Source organism: Mus caroli, unplaced genomic scaffold, assembly GCF_978045245.1.
Source record: "Mus caroli unplaced genomic scaffold, Mus_caroli_1 scaffold_2, whole genome shotgun sequence".
Taxonomy (NCBI): Eukaryota; Metazoa; Chordata; class Mammalia; order Rodentia; family Muridae; genus Mus; species Mus caroli.
Window position 1 is genome coordinate 176,816,885 of NW_028227257.1, and position 18,616 is coordinate 176,835,500.

The 18,616-nt window shown below is 44.0% G+C and overlaps 1 non-coding gene across 1 annotated transcript; it reads left to right on the top strand.

Moving 5' to 3' along the window:
* Positions 1–2,357: 2,357 nt before the first annotated feature.
* On the top strand, positions 2,358–2,544 carry LOC115030554 (U2 spliceosomal RNA). Its single transcript, XR_003836130.1, has one exon. It is a non-coding gene; the product is annotated as a U2 spliceosomal RNA (small nuclear RNA).
* The last annotated feature ends 16,072 nt before the right edge of the window (positions 2,545–18,616 follow it).

Sequence of the window (18,616 nt, forward strand, 5' to 3'; positions counted from 1 at the left end):
CATTTTTTATTTTATTCAAGGTAACATCCATGAGACTTATCCATGCTGTTGCCTGTAGTGATCGTTCATTCATTTTTATTGCTGGATAGTACTATAACCTGGGAATATTCCCAGGGATGTATTGGAGCCAGCTTGCCCAGATTGAGAAATGATTGTTAAATGTTCATGGGTTCTGTACGCTAATTAATGGACTATTAGGAGCTTGAAATTGGCCTGGGCAGACGTATTTACACCATGGAAATTGGCAGGCGCTATGAATTAGAGCTTTTCTCTCTGGTGTTGAACACCTGTCAATTTGCCAGTAACTGTATGATAATGTGTTTGTCTATTCTGCAGAACATAAAAGTTTGGTTTACTTCCAGTTTGTGTCAGTAAATATTCTCTCATTCTCTTCCATGTGTGCTGGTAGAATGGGCTCCCATTTCTAAGGGCTGTGTGTGTGTGTGCCCCCGAAAATGCTTAGACCGTGTGCTATATACATACTCACTTTTAATTGATAACCTCACATCATTTTCCTGATTACACACAGCCCTGAGGAGTCTTTCTGAGAATCGCTATTTATTCCTTTAACTCCCACACATTAGAATTGACAGACTTAAACCTTTGCTAGACCACTGGTTGTATACTTCTATGTTATTGACTGTATACTTACATGCTGTTGTTTGGCTTCAGACCCAGGAACAAGCAGCTGAGGAACATATTTTAAATACCAAAGCAAACCTGGCCTCCAGGTTCTCCCAGCATCCCTCTGTCCCTATCTGACATACCTCACCCCCAACCCTAAACTTTCCAGCCCAGGGCTAGGCTTCCCTTCCTCCAGAAGTTCTTTGCTCTGTAATCCAGACATTTTGGTGTCCTCTTTCTTTTCCCCCCTTTTCCTTGTCTCTGCATGCCCACACACTCTCTCTTTCTTATCCCCCTCCCCTCTGACTTCCTTCCCAAGCATCATCCCTAGCCTTCTTCCTTGGGACCAGTGAACTCTCCCACCTGAGATCAGCTTTCCAATAAACCTGAATTCTATATATTTTAATCTGGCTTGAATTGGTTCATTTTACCAGTGGAGAAATAACGTCAGTTATTATGTATTATATATCAACATTGTATTTTCCCAATTCCCAATATTTTTACTTGGGTTGTTTGGTTCACTTGATTTTTTTTCTTATGTAAAAATATTTGTTCACTTCTGTGGTGGTTTGAATATGGTTGGCCCAGGGAGTGGCACTATTAGGAGGTGTGGCCTTGTTGGAAGAAGTGTGTCGTTGTGGGCATGAGCAATGAGACCCTCCTCCTAGTCACGTGGGAGCCAGTCTTCTCCTAGAGGCCTTCAGATGAAGATGTAGAACTCTCAGCTCCTGCACCATGCTTGTCTGGATGCTGCCATGCTCCTGCTTTGATGATAATGGACTGAACCTCTGAACCTGTAAGCCAGCCCCAATTAAATATTGTCCTTACAAGAGTTGCCTCAGCCATGGTGTCTGTTCACAGCAGTGAAAGCCTAAGACAACATCTTTCCCCAATGTTCTTGCTTTCTTTCTATTGCTGACTTTCAGAGTCCGTTATATATTCTGGATATTCTAATTCAAGCATCTAATACTACACACTTTCCTCTATTTCTTTTTTACCTCTCCCTTGAAGAATGTTTTTAGGTATTGTGGTACTTTGAATGAGTTGTCTGCCCCTGAAGGTTTATGTGTTTGAACACTGGGTCACCAGTTTGTATCACTCTGCAGGGAGATGGTGTGGTCTTACTGGAAGAAGTTTATCATCACTGGGGACAGGCTTGGAAGTTCATAGCCTAGCCGTACTCTTCCTGTTTCCTGATGGAGGCTGAAGATGTGATTTCCTGTTTCTGCTGTCATGCCTGCCACTTGCTACCACGTTCCCATTGTAGACCACCTAGAACCCTAACTTCAAGTAAGTCTTTCCCCCATGTTTTGTTCTCAGTCATCGTGCTTTATCACTGCAGCAGATGCTACACTGACAACAACAAAACGAGAGTGCATTAGGGGTAACTGGACTCATCTTGATCTTGTGTGAATGATATCTGCTTGAAACCTTTTTAACTGTCTCTGAAATTGCTTCCTTTCTCCTAGTCTGAGGTCTTAGCCTAAGGTTCAGTCTACCAGAAAGTAGAGTATGCATTTTGAAGAACCTTTCAACCTTTCTCTTCATAGTAAAAATGTGAATTGAAAATACAGTGAAGCACACAGAGTGACATACACCTATAATCCCAGCACACAGGAGGCAGAGGTAAGGAGTTGCTGAGTTCAAAGCCTGTTTGGGCCACACAGTGAGACCCTGTCTTCAAATCACCACCACCACCACCATCATCATCATCAACATCATCACAGTAAGTGAATTGTTCATCAGCCTTCTGGCTATGATCAAATATAGTATCCATTTGTATCAGTTTTACATCTCATATTTCTCTATTAGAGAACAGTGTATTTGATGTGTTTTTCTAGCTGGGAGATGGAATAAGAGTTTGAGTCACTGATTCCAGAAGTCCTGGTACTTCAGTGCTTCTGAAAATGTTCACCCCTCAGAGTACAGAACAAAAGAAAAAAAGATCATAGACAAACCTTTTTTTCTCATACTATATTGGCTACACACACACACACACACACACACACACACACACACACATACACATCTACCTTTGACTCCATACTCTCCTGACCCCCTTCTATTGCCAGCAGGATACAACTGCACTGGAGGGAGATATAGTGAAGTCTGGCAAGATTACAGGAATGTTTACCCTTCACCTAGCAAGGCTGTGTTCTATAGCAAAACACTGGAAAAAAACAAAACTCTACATACATTGGGATGTAACTGCAGAGTGTTTTTGCAGCAGCAGGGCTTATCCCCAGCACATACAAAGTGAACAAGAAACTATGCACAGTAATAAATCATTATGTTATCATTTCTATAATAGAAAGAAATAAAAATAGCTGTAGACATATGGCACCATGTCTGGTCACATGTTATCTTAAGTTATACAAAAATAATAAACCAAAAGATACACACACAAATAATAGCCATAGCATTATTCCATGTGTACATAAAAAAATCATACTAAAACAAAGATTATAACTTGTGAATTTTATAATTTTAATAAATATTTAATATCTAAAAAACATTACCTATGGAGGAAAATAGAGTGGGGAGGAAGTAAGTAACAAAAGCTTATTTTCTGATCTTATCTTATTGATTTGACATCATTATAAAATAAGAATAGAAAATTTAGGACTGCTAGGTATAATACATGCCTGCAACCCCAGGACTCAGGAGGATAAGACAGGAGGATTGAAAGTTCAAGGCCAGGTTGAGCTACAAAGTGAGACCCTGTCTCAAAAGGTGTTCATAAAAATTCTAATTATTAAAAAGGAAACTGTGGAATCTGGAGAGATGGTTCAGTGGTGACTTGGTTATGTTCCCATTTTTGTGAAAAGACACCATGACCAAAGAAACTCATAAACTGAAATAAAGCACTTAATTAGAGGCTTGTTTACAGTTTCAGAGGGTGCATCCATGACCACTGTGGTAGAGAACATGACTGTAGGCATGGCGTTGGAGCAGTAGCTGAGAGCTTACATCTGTCTGATCCACAAGCTACAGATGGGGTTGGGAGTAGGTTGAAGTGGCGAAGTCTGGCCTGGAGTTTTGAAACCACCAAGCCACCCCCACTGACACATCTCCAACAAGGCCACACCCTCACTCCTTCCTAAATAGCCCTCCAACCTACTAGAAACCAAACATTCAAATATGTTTTCTATAGGGCACCATTCTCATTCAAACCACCATAGTAAATCACATTGCTGGCTGCAGATCTTAGTTAAGCCCTAAAAATGGCATCTTCTTTCAAAAGATGAAGACAAGGTATTTCCCAACAGAGTAGGATTTTTAATATTTTCCAGTCATTTCCTTTAATGCAAGCTGAGAGCTCTGTCTCTGCTCAAGATAGAGATAGCTCTCTTTTGCCGACCAAAGCCCAGTCTTTTACTTGCATAAGCTACCTCCTTAGGAATTAGGTATCAGTTTAATCATTTACCCCAGGTTCCCTTTTTATTATCCCACAAATCAGCATTTTATGACCTTAGCCATTGACTCTAAAGACAGACTCACATGGCTGAAGCTGCCAGAGTTCTGCTGCTAAAGACATGTACCACCACACTTGGACCCAAGCTTTTCTTCACCTAGAACTTGTTTTGTCCCAGGCTGGCCTTGAACTCAGAAATCTGCTTGCTTTTGTCTCCTGGGATTAAAGATATGTTCCACCATGTGTAGGCTGAGGCTTTTCATGGCCACTATTCCTCGAGATCCAGATCAAAAGCCTGTATCTTACATTTCTGAATTGTAGTTCATTCCAGATTAAAAGTCCAAACTATTCTTTTCCTTTTCATGATCCAGGTTTTTGCCTCTATTGACCAAATCATGGCTCCTTCCTTAATATTTTTCCATTTAAGTTGACGTATTAGTGCAGCTGCTTCTGTTATTCCAGATCTGTGAAGCTCTTCATACCATTCATATTGCATCCTTATATTTTGCATAGTTGAGAAACCCTGTAAAGAATAGTTCTTATACTCGTTAATATATTCTTGAACTCATAATTTCAGAGTTCTTTCCCACGGCCTTAAGGGCTGTCCTGAAGGCTACAACATTACTACTTTGCTAAGGATCACCAGAAACACAGTCTTGTTTCCCAGACCCATGCTATTTCTGATTATCATGGAGTCACTGGCCATGGCAGGGAGAATATTCCCCAATAACCTTGGCAAGAAAAAATATTCCCTGAAGAAGAAATATAAAGTAAAATATGTACATTATTACGCAAACAAGCCTTATGCCCAGCAACCATCAGCTCTCAAGAAGACCCACGTCCTGTTGGCCTTGCTCCATGGGCAGAAACCCTGTCACACTCTCCCTTCTCTGGCCATACTGGACCCAACATGATTCTATATTTGCTAATTTTTTCCTAACTAGATACAAAACCAATAACTGTCCTAGAGGTACAGACCTATAATCCCAGCAAAAATCCCGGGCAGAAGCAAAAGACTGCAAGCTGAAGGCCTGCCTGAGATACAAGTGAGTTCAAGGCCAGCTTGAGCAACTTACTAAAACCCTGTCTCAAAATGAAAATTAAAAAGAACCAGGGGCAGAGCTTAGTTGTGCAACATGTGCCCAGCCTGTGACAGGCCCTAGGTTCAATTCCCAATAAGTTACAATAAATGCCTTAAGTAATAGGGTAGTTTACTCCTTTTGCCTGTCCTGTGAGCACCTGAAGTTCTAAAGAGACCAGGAGGATGAGGCATCTCTAGCCCATGATGTCTTCTGTGAACCTAGAGCTGGTCATTCTCTTGCTTCACTGTTCCACCACTGATTTACTCCTCTAGCATGGTCAGGATGCTCTTAACCCCATAGGCATCACCGTCACCATCACCATCACCACCACCACCACCACCACCACCACCACCACCATCAGCCAGTGAGAAAAAAACGAAACCATTGGTAAACCATTCTCATTTATGTGTTCACCAAAAACTTCCTGCAGCTCCTGTACCATCCCACAGGACAGAAGTTATACACACGGCCACATCTAGTTTTTAAAGAAGATCAGGGACAGTAATTTTAACACGGAGACTCTAGAACTTGAAAGATTTCAGCCAAGATAGGAAATTGGGGGTAGGGGGGTCCTCTGTAGGTACCTACAAGTTCCCAGACCCATGAGGTAGCAGCACTGAGAAATCTCCTAGAAAGTGGGTAATGACTTCCTCTTGACTCTTTCTGGTCTCATTCTCTGGTCTCACTTTTTCCCCATAAGTTTTCCTGTCTCCTAACTGAATTGTCTCTTTTATTTTACATTTATCTATTTATTTTGCTTATGACTCTATGTGTTACATGTGTGGGAATGTGTGTGTGTGTGAGAATGTGTTTGTGTGTGTGTGTGCGCGCGCGTGCGTGCGCGCACACGTGCACATGCTTGTATATACACACATGTATGCACTGTAAGGGTATTAGAGGACAACTTAAAGAAGCTGACTCTTTCCACCATGTGGATCCCTAAACATTAAATTTGAGTTTTCAGGTTCAGTGGGAAGCACCTTTATCCACTGAGTCGTCTCACTGGCTCCCTGAATCTCCTCTTTTCTCATTTTGGGATACTAGGTATTCGAAAGGAGCCATAGTCTCTGAAAACACACCCAGTTTTTATCTCTGCCCTCCATCTTAGATTGAAAAGTCAAGAGTAAGAGGAAGGCTAAAGGAAGAACAATGGAGAGGGTGAGTTGTTTATGAGCCCTCAAGTCTGGCATTTAGTTTATAGAGACCATGTGGGAACACAGCAGTATATGCCTCTAATAACTAAAGAGGGAGAATCAAGAAGTCAAAGTCCTCCTCAGCTGCATAAGGAGTTTGAGGCCAACCTGGGTTACCTGCGAGCCTGGGTCCAAATAACCAAGACTAAGGTAACAAAAGGAAAATAGAAAGCATAAGGAGTCTAAGGTTTTGCCCAGCAGAGATTCTTACTCGTTGTTCTTTGTGTCGTCAGTCTTTGTTTTCGTGTGATTAATTAGAACACTTGCTTTTGTTTTCTTGATATTAGGGTTATAGAGTAAGAAAATGAAGCAGGTTGGAGGGAGACGATTCATGTGCCTACTAGAGACAGTGTACTCTAGACCCTAGTTCTCAACATGAGCCTCACCAGAGAGCTTCACATTGCCATGTAGCCTGAGGATCACCATCAGAACCTATAGAAGAGGCATATGCACACTTGCAAACCCACCTACAAACAGATAGATGTATAAGAGCCAATAACCCATAGTAACTGTGTCTTGACTCTGGCAGCTCAGATATATAACTCGTAGCAGGTAGAGCCTTACACATATGTTTATTCAAACTAAACAGTGTTTGGGATACAGGATGCAAACCAGAATCCTGTGTAATCATTCAGTCACCTGGGAGTAAAATGCACAACAGTAAGTGTGATTCCTAGTTCAGTTGCTGTGTCTGACATAGCTTCGCTGTTCTCTGTTCCCAATTCCCAAGGCCCATTTCTCATACCTTAGTATTGCTGCCAGCAGGGAGGGAGGAGAGAACATCTGGGGAAAGAGCGAGGGATTGGGCCCATCCTGGAGTGGTGCCTGTTTCTATATCTCTCCTGTGCTTGTCTTGTTGCTTCAGATGTCCCTCTACTTAGGGTAGTAGGTAGAAAGTAGAGAGTTGCTACTTAAGAGGCCTCTCCACTTGGAGCATGGTGCTTTCATGGAGGAGCTGCATCTCAGTAGAAGGCAGGAAGCCTGACCACAGGCTTTCTCTTGGTTAGCAGGGTTTCTGTAGCTGGGATAAAACACCATGGCCAAAAGCAGCTTGGGAAGGAAAGAGCTCATTTCAATCTTACCACTGTAGTCCATCCTCCTGGAAGTCAGGGTAGGGACAGAGGGTAGGAACCAGCAGAAGCTGAGACAGAGATCATGGAGGAGTGCTGTTACTGGCTAGCTCAGCTTGCTTTCTTATACAACCCAGGACCCCGGCTCAGTGGTGGCACCGTCCACAATAAACTGGGCCTTTCACATCAATCATTAATTAAGAAAATGTACTGCGGGCTGGAGGGATGGCTCACCCGTTAAAGGCTAGGCTCACAACCAAAAATATAAGAAAATGTATTGTAAGCAAATTTGCCTAGAAGCAAATCTTTTTTGGGGGGGGTGTCTTTTTTTTTCTTTTTTTCTTTTTCTTTGATATTTTCTTTATTTACATTTCAAATGCTATCCCCTTTCCTGGTTTCCCCTCTAAAAGCCCTATCCCATCTCCCCTCCCCCTGCTTACCAACCCACCTACTCCTGCTTCCTGGTCCTGGCATTCCCCTACATTAGGGCATCGAGCCTTCACAGGACCAAGGGCCTCTCCACCCATTGATGACTGACAAGGCCATCCTCTGCTACCTATGTGGCTGGAGTCATGTGTACTCTTTGGTTGGTGGTTTAGTTCCTGGGAACTCTTGGAAGCACTGGTTGGTTCATATTGTTGTTCCTCCTATGGGGCTGCAAACCCCACCAGCTCCTTGGGTCCTTTTTCTAGCTCCTCCATTGAGGACCCTGTGCTCAGTCCAATGGATGACTGAGAGCATCTACCTCTGTATTTGTCAGGCACTGGCAGAATCTCTCAGGAGACAGCTATATCAGGCTCCTGTCAGCAAGCACTTGTTGGCACTCACAATAGTGTCTGGGTTTGGTAACTGTATATGGGATGGATCCCCAGATGGGGCAGTCACTGGATGGTCTTTCCTTCAGTCTCTGCTCCACACTTTGTCTCTATATCTTCTTTCATGGGTGTTTTGTTCCCCCTTCTAAGCAGGACCAAAGCACCCACACTTTGGTCTTCCTTCTTCTTGAGCTTCATGTGGTCTGTGAATTGTATCTTGGGTATTCTGAGCTTCTGAGCTAATATTCACTTATCAGTGATTGCAATACCATGTGTTTTCTTTTGTGATTGGGTTACTTCACTCAGGATGATATCCTCCAGATCCATCCATTTGTCTAAGAATTTTATAAATTCATTGTTTTTAATAGCTGAGTAGTACTCCGTTGTGCAAATGTACCACATTTTCTGTATCCATTTCTCTGTTTAGGGGCATCTGGGTTCTTTTCAGCTTCTAGCTATTTATAAATATGGCTGCTATGTCAGCTCTCCTGGGAGACCAGCTCTCTCCTGGCAGGACCTAGGTATGGAGAGCTGTGGCACAGGGTCAGCTCTGGGGCACAGACTGAAACTAGAAATATCCACCCCAGACTGCTCCTTGGTTCCTGTGTCCTGAGGGCTCCAGGCAGGTCCCTTTTGGGCCAGGTATTTGAGCAGAAGTGGTCACCTGCAGGCAAATATAAGGAGGCATTATCTCAAGTGTGAATCTCTCTTTCTAAATGACTCTGGCTTATGCCCAGTTAACAATAAACCAGTCAGGACAGGCCTTCAGGGAACTCAAGGAACAAGACAAAGGACTTGATCACTATTCATTACTTTCCTATATGCACAGGGTCTACTACAGGGAACCACTTCTTCTTGACTTTCCCTCTCTCTCTTTCTTCTCCATTTAAAACCTGGGTACTAAGCCTGGATCTAGACTCCCCTTGTTGCCGGATACAAGTCAAGAAACCCATATTTGGCTCCATCTTAGAAGACCAGGCCCTCAGTCAAAAATACCTCAATAGTCACACCTCCTCCTTACATAGTGGAGTTCTTTCGGTAGTGTGATAGCAGGCTTCACTGTACTAGGAGAGGAGTGCACACACAGCAGAGTGGGAGGGTGAGGAGTATGAGAAAATAAAAGAGATATTGAATACCGTCTGCTTTATCTCTGACCTTGTATGATAAAGGGGAGGACCCCAGGTTGACCTGGGAGATGATGCAAAACAGATCTGACCCAACACAACCAAAGCGAAGCAGAAGGTGAGGGCATGCAGCATAGTTGTCATGGAAATGCATGTCAATTTGCAGATTTTCATAGAGTTCTCCATTCTGCAAGATTCCTGAAAGAAAAATATATGTTATTTTATTTCTATGAATGAACATCTCTGGGAGATTTAAAGGTATCTAGATCATAGATCTCTTCCTCAGAATAGAATTGCATTTTAATTAATTATATATTAGATGACACAGATCTTTAGTTTTTCCCTGTGCTGAGGATTGAGTCCAGAGCCTCTTGCATACTCTGCTGATACTCTACCACTAAGCTGTATCCTCACCTCTATCATTTTTGTTTATAGATAGGGTCTCACTAAATTGTCCAGGATAGCCTTGAGCTTATTTTGTGATCCAAACAGACCTTGATCTTGTGATCCCCTTGCCTCTGCTTCCTGAGTAGATGATATTGCAGGCCTGTGCACATTGAGGTACCATAGGTGAGGATGGTCAGATTTCAGGTAACAAAGGGCATGTTGAGAAAGGAAACCTCCCCAGATCCCTGTCCACTAGACTCTGTGCTGCCATCATGCAACTCTCCTCTCCTTGACTTTGAATGCTGAGGGTGGTTGCTTTCAAGCCATCAACGTATCTCATTTCACTAGTATGACCAACAGTGTCTCTCTTCTCTCTGAAGCAACCTGGAAGTAGCCCCTCTGCACGTGTGGTTACTTCACTGCCAAGAAGTCAGGACTTGGCTTTCCCCTTGTGGCTCTTTTCCCTCTTGTACTCTCTCCTAAGGACAGAGCTTGGCTCTTCACACAGCAGGGACTGTCAGTAGACACCGTTGGGTTGGGAGTTTCTGCCACAACTGAAATACAGAAATTGAATGTGAGCACCAAAGAAGAATAGATTAGTAGGACTTGGTAGGGGCAAGGCCACCAAGTACCTGAAGGAGGTGGGAGGGGAATGAGGGAGGTGGCATCTCTGTTCTGGGGTCACTGTATATAATAGAATGCCAGACAAGGTCCTCCTACTTTTCAACTGATGTCCAGAGTTAAAAGATTTAAAGTGTCTGTGCAATGGTTTGTATATGCTCGGCCCAGGGAATGGCACTATTAGAAGGAGTGTCCTTGTTGGAGTAGGTGTGTCCTTGTTGGAGCAGGTATGTCACCGTGGGTGTGGGCTTTAAGACCCTCATCCTAGCTTCCTGAAGTCTGTATTCTACTAGCTGCCATCAGATGAAGACATAGAACCCTCAGCTCCTCTATTGTCATGCCTGCCTGGATGCTGCCATGCCTTGATGATAATGGATTGAACCTCTGAACCTGTAAGCCAGTCCCAGTTAACTGTTGTCCTTTATAAGAGTTGCCTTGGTCATGGCGTCTGTTCACAGCAGTAAAACCCTAACTAAGACAGTCTGTCCCCATCTTCTCTGGACCATTGCCAAGGAAAGGCCTTGCTCTCGGTTGTATATGAAATGACCTGCATGTTTCATGTGTTGAAAGACTAGAATGTCCAACCCAGAAGGCTGTTTGAGAAACTTTGAAACCTTTCAGATATGAGGGCTTGGTTGGTGGCATCCGAAGGATGACTTTGAAAGTTATACCCGGTCTCCAGTCCCTTGCTCATTCCCCGTTCCTGTCCAGCACGAGCAGCCTCCTTCTCCACAAAAATTCCACCAATGCTGCATTCTGCGATAGCATGGACCCAGAGCCAATAGACAAGGATTGGGGATGATAATGCTTTGAAACCAGGAGCTAAAATCTTTCTTTTTAACTTACTCTTTCAGGTGGTTTGGTCACAACAAGAAAGCTGAGAGCTACATCACTCAGCTGAGACATGCAGGCAAAAACAGTGGTCCCCTCCCATAGTTCAGATTTCATCTAATTGAGACATGTCTTTCAAGAGAGACACGACTAAGGGAGAAATGGTGGCCGTTGTTGTCAGTATTGTGGGGAAAGCAGTGGTCATGTTGAAAAACTGTCAGTTTGAGAGAGAGAGAGAGAGAGAGAGAGAGAGAGAGAGAGAGAGAGAGAGAGATGCTTTCCCTTTGTGGGAGCCAAGAAAGAAAGATCAGGCCACAACAGGAAGTCGGGGATAGCATTTGCGACTGGGCCACATTAGGACCTTCACTGGTTCAGCTAGTGTGACCGTCGGGAAGCAGGAGGTTGAGCAAAGAAGATGGTGTTTGGCAAAAGTAGCTGAGAGTCTGGTGGGCCGTGGGGAGTAGAGCTAGTTCACAGCCAGCTTGGAGCTGAGAACAGACAGAAGAACCTCAAACCTTAGCATCTGCCAGGCTTGGCAGGTTCTCGGTGCTGCTGGCAGCCTCCACTGGAAATCTGTTTACCCCGAGAATGAAGCATCAGATAAGCGGGGCGGTGGAAGACAGCCATGAGTCTCAGTTTTAAACGCTGCAATTAGAGGGAGACACAGAGCTGATCCAGCGGAACTTGAGGCTGCTGAGGCGCTGGGGAATCTGAAGCAGACATTTGGGTCTGGGGTAAAGCCCGTTCAGTTTATACCGAATTTACTCCAGGGAAATGCCATCCGCAGTTAGAATTTTAGAGAAATGATTACTGGCTTAATATTGGGTCCTGAAACTAGAAATTTGCTCTTTCTTGGCTTTTTTTTTAACATAGTTTCCTCTTTATTTAAGTAACATGTAGTTTATGTAAAGAAACTTTTAAAGAGGCAAGTTATTTTTGTGGTTGTTTTCTGTTCAGGTGATTTAAACTAGGACTTTGCATGCTGTGTAAATACTCTGCTAATCAGAGTAACTCCAGTCTGGTCCAACGTTTTGAGTCGGTTAGTGGGCAGGGTTTGACTTTGAGCTTGCTCTGTGGCCCAGAAATGTCTTGAACTTGTAATCCTCTTGCCTCAGCCTCCCAAGCAGCTTTGCAGGCTTGGGTCGCCAGGTCCAGTCAAATACATAAACCTTCTCATGTTTTTTCTTAGAAATATGCGTTTCCATGAGATGGGGGAGGGATGAATAAATGCATGCCACAACCTTCCAAAGCAGCATATGAGCTATTCAAACCCATGAGCCTCCCGCATGGAGGCAAAGGGGAGGGGATATGGGATGCGGGGTTTGTGGAGAGGAAACTGGAAAGGGGGATATCATTTGAAATATAAACAAATAAAATGATTAATAATAAAAAACAAATAAAATGATTAATAATAATAAAAAACCCCACATGAGCCTTTGGGGGAAGGGGCATTTAACCCTCAAACCTGACAATATAAAAACCTAAGTTGTTGACTCTGGCAGTTATAGAGGCTCCAGTTGTAGGCTGCAAGGCCAGGAGAATCCATGATGTGATATAAAATCCTGAGCACAATAGATCTAAAAAGTCTAAGAACCAGGAGCCCAGATGTCAGAAAATTGACATCCCAGCTGAAGGCAAACAGACAGACAGACGGAGAGCAAATGCCACCTTCCTTCTGCTCTAGTCAACCCATGGATGACCGGAATGATTCCTGTCTACACTGATTTTTTTTTTGGGGGGGGGGTTTTGAGACAAGGTTTCCCTGTATAGTCCTGGCTGTCCTGGAACTCACTCTGTAGACCAGGCTGGCCTCGAACTCAGAAATCCGCCTGCCTCTGCCTCCCGAGTGCTGGGATTAAAGGTGTGCGCCACCACCGCCTGGCCTGTCTACACTGAGAACCAGGAGCTTCCTTCAGTCTTACCGAGTCAAGTGCTAGCTCTATAAACACCCTCACAGGCATCCCAAGAAACAGCATCATGGCTACCTGATACCCATGTGGTCCAGTCCAGTTGATACACAAATTTTAATGGACTATATAACCACAGTATGGGCATTGTGGGTAGGGAGATAAGCCCTGGTTTGCAGCATTTGCTGGCTTCTGTGGTATAAACATTCTCACCGTGACTACTTTCAAGCTTCAAGGTCCCACAGGAAGTCACTCAATGCAGTGTTAGGAGTAGAAGACCATGATTATATCTCAAATACCAATATGATCCGAAACATCTGAGACCAAACTGGGAGTTTGGGGGTGGGGAACTTGTTATGAAGCTGAGGATGGTCTTGAACTCTTAGTCCTCCTGTCTTCACCTCCAGTTGCTTTTTTTTTTTTTTTTTTTTTTTTTTTTGGTTTTTCGAGACAGGGTTTCTCTGTGTAGCCCTGGCTGTCCTGGAACTCACTTTGAGAACCAGGCTGGCCTCGAACTCAGAAATTCGCCTGCCTCTGCCTCCCGAGTGCTGGGATTAAAGGCGGGCGCCACCACGCCCGGCTCCAGTTGCTTTTTTACAGGCATATGTCATCATGTTCGTATCCCCAAGTGGGGAAAAATTAAAGTGTTATACATTTGGGGATGGCTTGTACCTGCAGAAGTCAAGAGGCCCTGAGGGTGAATTCTTTCCTCCATGTGGGTGACAAGGACGGATCTCAGGCCATCAGCTTTGTTCCTGGTCTGCATTCCCACATGATGCCAAGGGGTGCTATAATAGATTTTAAATCTCTAAATTTAAGTGTTTTTAGGATAGAGTCTCACTGGGGAACCCAGAACCCAGGCTTGCCTCGAACTCACCATCTTCCTGCCTCATCCCCTGAGGATTGGTATCATAGGCATGTCCTGCTAAAACCAGCTATTAGGCTAAGTGATTGTAATTAGGAGTCTCCATTTTGCCTTCCAATGCACCTTTACTCCTTTTTATATTTACTGTACATTTCATATTTTATTTTATTATGTGTGTGGAGTGGCAGGTGTCATGCAGGCCCCCATCTGAAGGTCAGAGGACAAACTGTGGGAGTCAGTTCCACCATGTTGGTCTAGGGATCAAATTCAAGTCCCCAAGCTTGGTGGAAGTCACCTTTACCAGCTGACTCTGAGCCCCCTGCTTTCATATTTGAAACAGCCAACAGCGTTTTTATTCTTCATTGAAGACCTTTCCTGGAAAATCACCCTATTCCCATATTCAGCTCAGCAGTTGTACTCAGCCCTGAGGACTTCACGTTATGTTTGTGAGATCGTGTAGCAAAGTACAGAGGCCCTGTGGCCTAGCATGTGCCAGTGTGCTGACCTCTACTGCAGCTGTAGTGGAGCAACCTTGAAAGCACTTTTGCTTAGACACTCAAGCACAGAAAGTCAGTAAAACTAAGCTCTCATTTCATATCTAAGACAAAGCTGGAGCCTCATTTTCTAAAACATAATTTTATTAGTTTTTCTGTCACTTGGAACCAAGGTATCATGATTGAGGTAGTTTTATATATGTATATATATATATTTATTGTATATATATATACATATATATATATGCATATGTGTATATGTATGTGTATATGTATATACACAGATGTATTCTGTCCCTATTAAGCTGGCAGGCCTCTATTTGTCACCTATAAAATGCTCAATGTTCTTTCTCTGTTGTCACCAGCAGCTCACTGGTGTTCTTTACAAAAGGCTGGACTTGTAGGAGAAACAGCTCAGCTGCCCCTGCATAAACACTGGGGGGTGGCACAGCCCCAAAGGTATCTCCTGCAGGAGGTCCTAACTGAGGACTGCCTGAGAGACCAAGGGTTGCTGACTCTGACAATGCCAGCCAATCAGGAACTGCTGTCTAGAAGAGATGCTTTCTTGGGACCACTGGGGCGTGGCTGGAGGGTATTAAAGGAGCTTGCAGCAGTGTTTAGACGAGCTTGCTCTGGTGTTTCTCATCTGCTCCTGGAGTCTGTGCTATTGTCTCTGTACCACCTCATCTTCAACTACTAAGGGCAGGTCGGGTCAGGGAGGGGGTGGTCCAGGGCACAGGCAACAAGGAGTAAATGAATGAAAGGCTTGTGTTTGGGTGGGAGGCACCTCATAGCTGTATGCTAAGTATGACTGTCCTCAGAGTCCGAGGGAAAGCAGTTGAGCATGAAACGTTGCCAGGAGGTCTCTCAACAGCACCTCAGTTCCTGCTCTTGGTGCAACATCCCTACATTACTGAGACGTGGCAGGACTTCTACCTGCCTTGCTCATGTATTACAGTGTCTAGTGAGGGCAGCTAGCCACAGCTTCTAGTAATCTAGTAAACTTGGTGGCTGAGGCAATCCTTCCGAATCAGATTACTAGCTCAGTGATTTATTAGCTTTGTGGTTGGGGCCAAGTTAGTCTCTCTGACCATTATTTTCCTCTTCTGTAAAATGGGATTCTATTTCATTTTTTGCACAATATGTGCTCCCAGAAAATTGAAAAAGTTCAAAACAATGACACTAGGGAAATAGGCTGGAGCCCAGGGCCTCATCTTGGTGAAACCTCCTCCAAATGGTCTCTGACGCTTCAAAGCCATTGGAAGTAATTTTATATTCATGTGATTTGTATCTTCCAACCAGAGTGGTACCCCTCTTTAACCGTCCTGGGCATCTTTGAAATAACATGGGAGTTATAGCCATGATTATTCTGCTTTCTTCTCTTACCACCCACAGTTCCCTTTTAAGGAAAGATCTCCTTAGGGACACCAACAAGGCCAGCTGCCCTAGATTCAGATTGTTAAACTTTTAATTTAGTTCTACTGTGAGAAGGACCAAATGTCTCCCCGAAACTCTCTGATGTCTGAGCAAGTGTTAATCTTTGGGAAAGCATTTTTTTTTCTCTCTTAATGCCTTGATGTTAGCTACTCATGAAATATTGCACTTTTAAATTAAGTAACTGCAGTCTAGCTTCTATTCCAGTGACCAAAAGGGGCTTCCAAGAAAAAGACTGCCTTATATCTTCCCTTTACTACTGGGTTTCTCTGTATAATGTAAAGTCCAGTTCTGCTGAGGGTAATGCCTCCTGAGAGAAGAACTTGGATTGTAGGGCTGTTTTCTTCAAATCTGCTATGTCACCTCTCCTCTCAAGGACAGTTAAACAAATAGAAGATATGGCTTCCTGGTTCTTAGGTGAGCTTTTCAACTTGGGCTCATTGGAATTGCCCAAGTAGCTATCGATAAAGTGGGCTAAAAAGAGGCTAAGCATGGATCTTGAAGGATCTGAAGTCAGTACATTTGACACAAGCCGTCTGAAGACCCTCCCCTGGACAGAGCCCATGTAAGAGCAATTCCACACCCTATGGGCCAAACACCTACAAACAGCCATGCATATGAGATGTCCTTTATATGTGTGGTCTCAGAACTCCTGATACAATGCTAAGGAGTGATATTATTATCTCCACCTCACGGATTCCATTCTAGGCTTGGTATGACTTGGATAAATATCCCCCCAAAGTCCCCATGTTCAAGGCTCTGTCTCCAGGATGGTGCCATTGGGAGGCAGTAGAACCATTGGAATGAAGGATCTAATGGGAGGTCCTTAGGTTAGCAGAGGTGTATATTTGAATTGGTATGGGAGATCATAGTCTATTTGTCTTCACTACTTTGCTATGGTAGTGCTAAATCCCCATGACCAAGGCAACTTATAGAAGAAAGTGTTTATTGGCTTACAATTTCAGAGAGTGTGTCTATGACTGTCATGGTACAAAGCCTGGTAGCAGACAGGCAGGGAGGCAGGCATGGCCCTGGAGCAGTAACTGAGAGATTACATAAGCACAAGATAAAGAGAAAACTAATTGGTTTAGTTTTAGTGGTTTAGGCTATTGAAATCTTGAAGCTTGCTCCCAATGACACACCTCCTAACCCTTCCCAAACAATGCTACCAACATGGGACCACGCATTCAAATATGGGGGCCATTCTCATTCAAATGACCGCAGCTTTCTTCCTCACTTTGATCCTTGCCTTATGAGATGGATGATTTTCAAACTCTGTCACATACTTCTGTCATAACGGGCTGCCTCAGGGAGCCCAAAGCTGTTAGGGCCACATGATCTTAGACGAGAAGCTCCAAAACAATGCAGTGGTTTAAATAAGGATGGTGGGAGAGATGGCTCAGAAGTTAAGATCACTGGCTGCTAGCACTTCCAGAGGTCCTGAGTTCAATTCCCAGCAACCACATGGTGGCTCAAAACTATCTGTAATGAGATCTAGTGCCCTCTTCTTCCTTGCAGACATGCATGCGGGCAGAATGGTATATATATAATACATAAATCTTTAAAAAATTTTTAAAAAGAGAATGGCTCCAGATCATATACTTGAATGATTTGTCACCAGAGAATATAGAGTTAGAAGAAATTACAAGGTTTAAGAGGTGTGGCTTTGTTGGAGGAAGTGTGTCACTAGGGGTGGGGCTTTGAGGTTTCAGAAACCCAAGCCAGGCCAATCTCTCTCTCTCTCTCTCTCTCTCTCTCTCTCTCTCTCTCTCTCACACCTCTCTCCCTCTCCCCTCTTCTCTCCCCCTTTCTGATTCCCTCTCCCCTCTTCTCTCCCCCTTTCTGATTCCCTCTCCCCTCTTCTCTCCCCCTTTCTGATTCCCTCTCCCCTCTCCCCTTTTCTCTCCCCCTTTCTGATTCCCTCTCCCCTCTCCCCTCTTCTCTCCCCCTTTCTGATTCCCTCTCTCCTCTCCCTACCTGCCTGCAGATCAGAATGCAATCCTCAGCCTCTGCTCCAGTGCCATTCATAGCCACCACGATGATAATGGACTAAAGCTCTGAGCTGTAAGCCAGCCCCCAGTTTAACACTTTCCTTTACAGGAGTTGCTTTGGTCGTGGTGTCTGTTCATAGCAAAGAACAGTGACTAAGACACGGAGATAATCTTTTCTCTCTCTCTCTTTATAAGTTAATTATCTCAAGATTATGTCATGTGGTAGGAGGTTGACTAGCACAGAGGCTGCTGACTCCCAAGCCTTGTCCTTTCTTGTACAGCCTTGGCTGACCTCTCCCCTAGAGCTGAGATGACAGCTTGAAGGCAGGGCTGCTTAGCAAACCATCATCTATATAAGTGAAAGCCACACATCTTCTCATTTACTACTTTTATTACTTGATGGCTTGGGTACAGTCAAGGGAGGGTCATGGCAGAAGCAATCTCTGAGCAAATCTCAGCTCTGAGGCATCTTAGCATGTGATCTCATGATGATGGTAAAGGCCTCACATAGTATATCCGGACCTTCTTTCAGATCTGCACTGAATTGAAGCTCTACTCCTAATATGGAGGTGCCATGAGGAAGGGACTCTGGCAGGTAATTAGTGTTCAATGGGTGAGCTGTGAGTGTCTTTATTAATAGAAAAAGGAGACAGCAGACATCTCTCTCTCTGCATGTGCCTGTAAGAAAAGCTATGACCAGACTCAGTGAGAAGCTGACTTTCTGTAAGCCAGCAAGAATGCCTTCCCAGAAAACAAGCTTCCA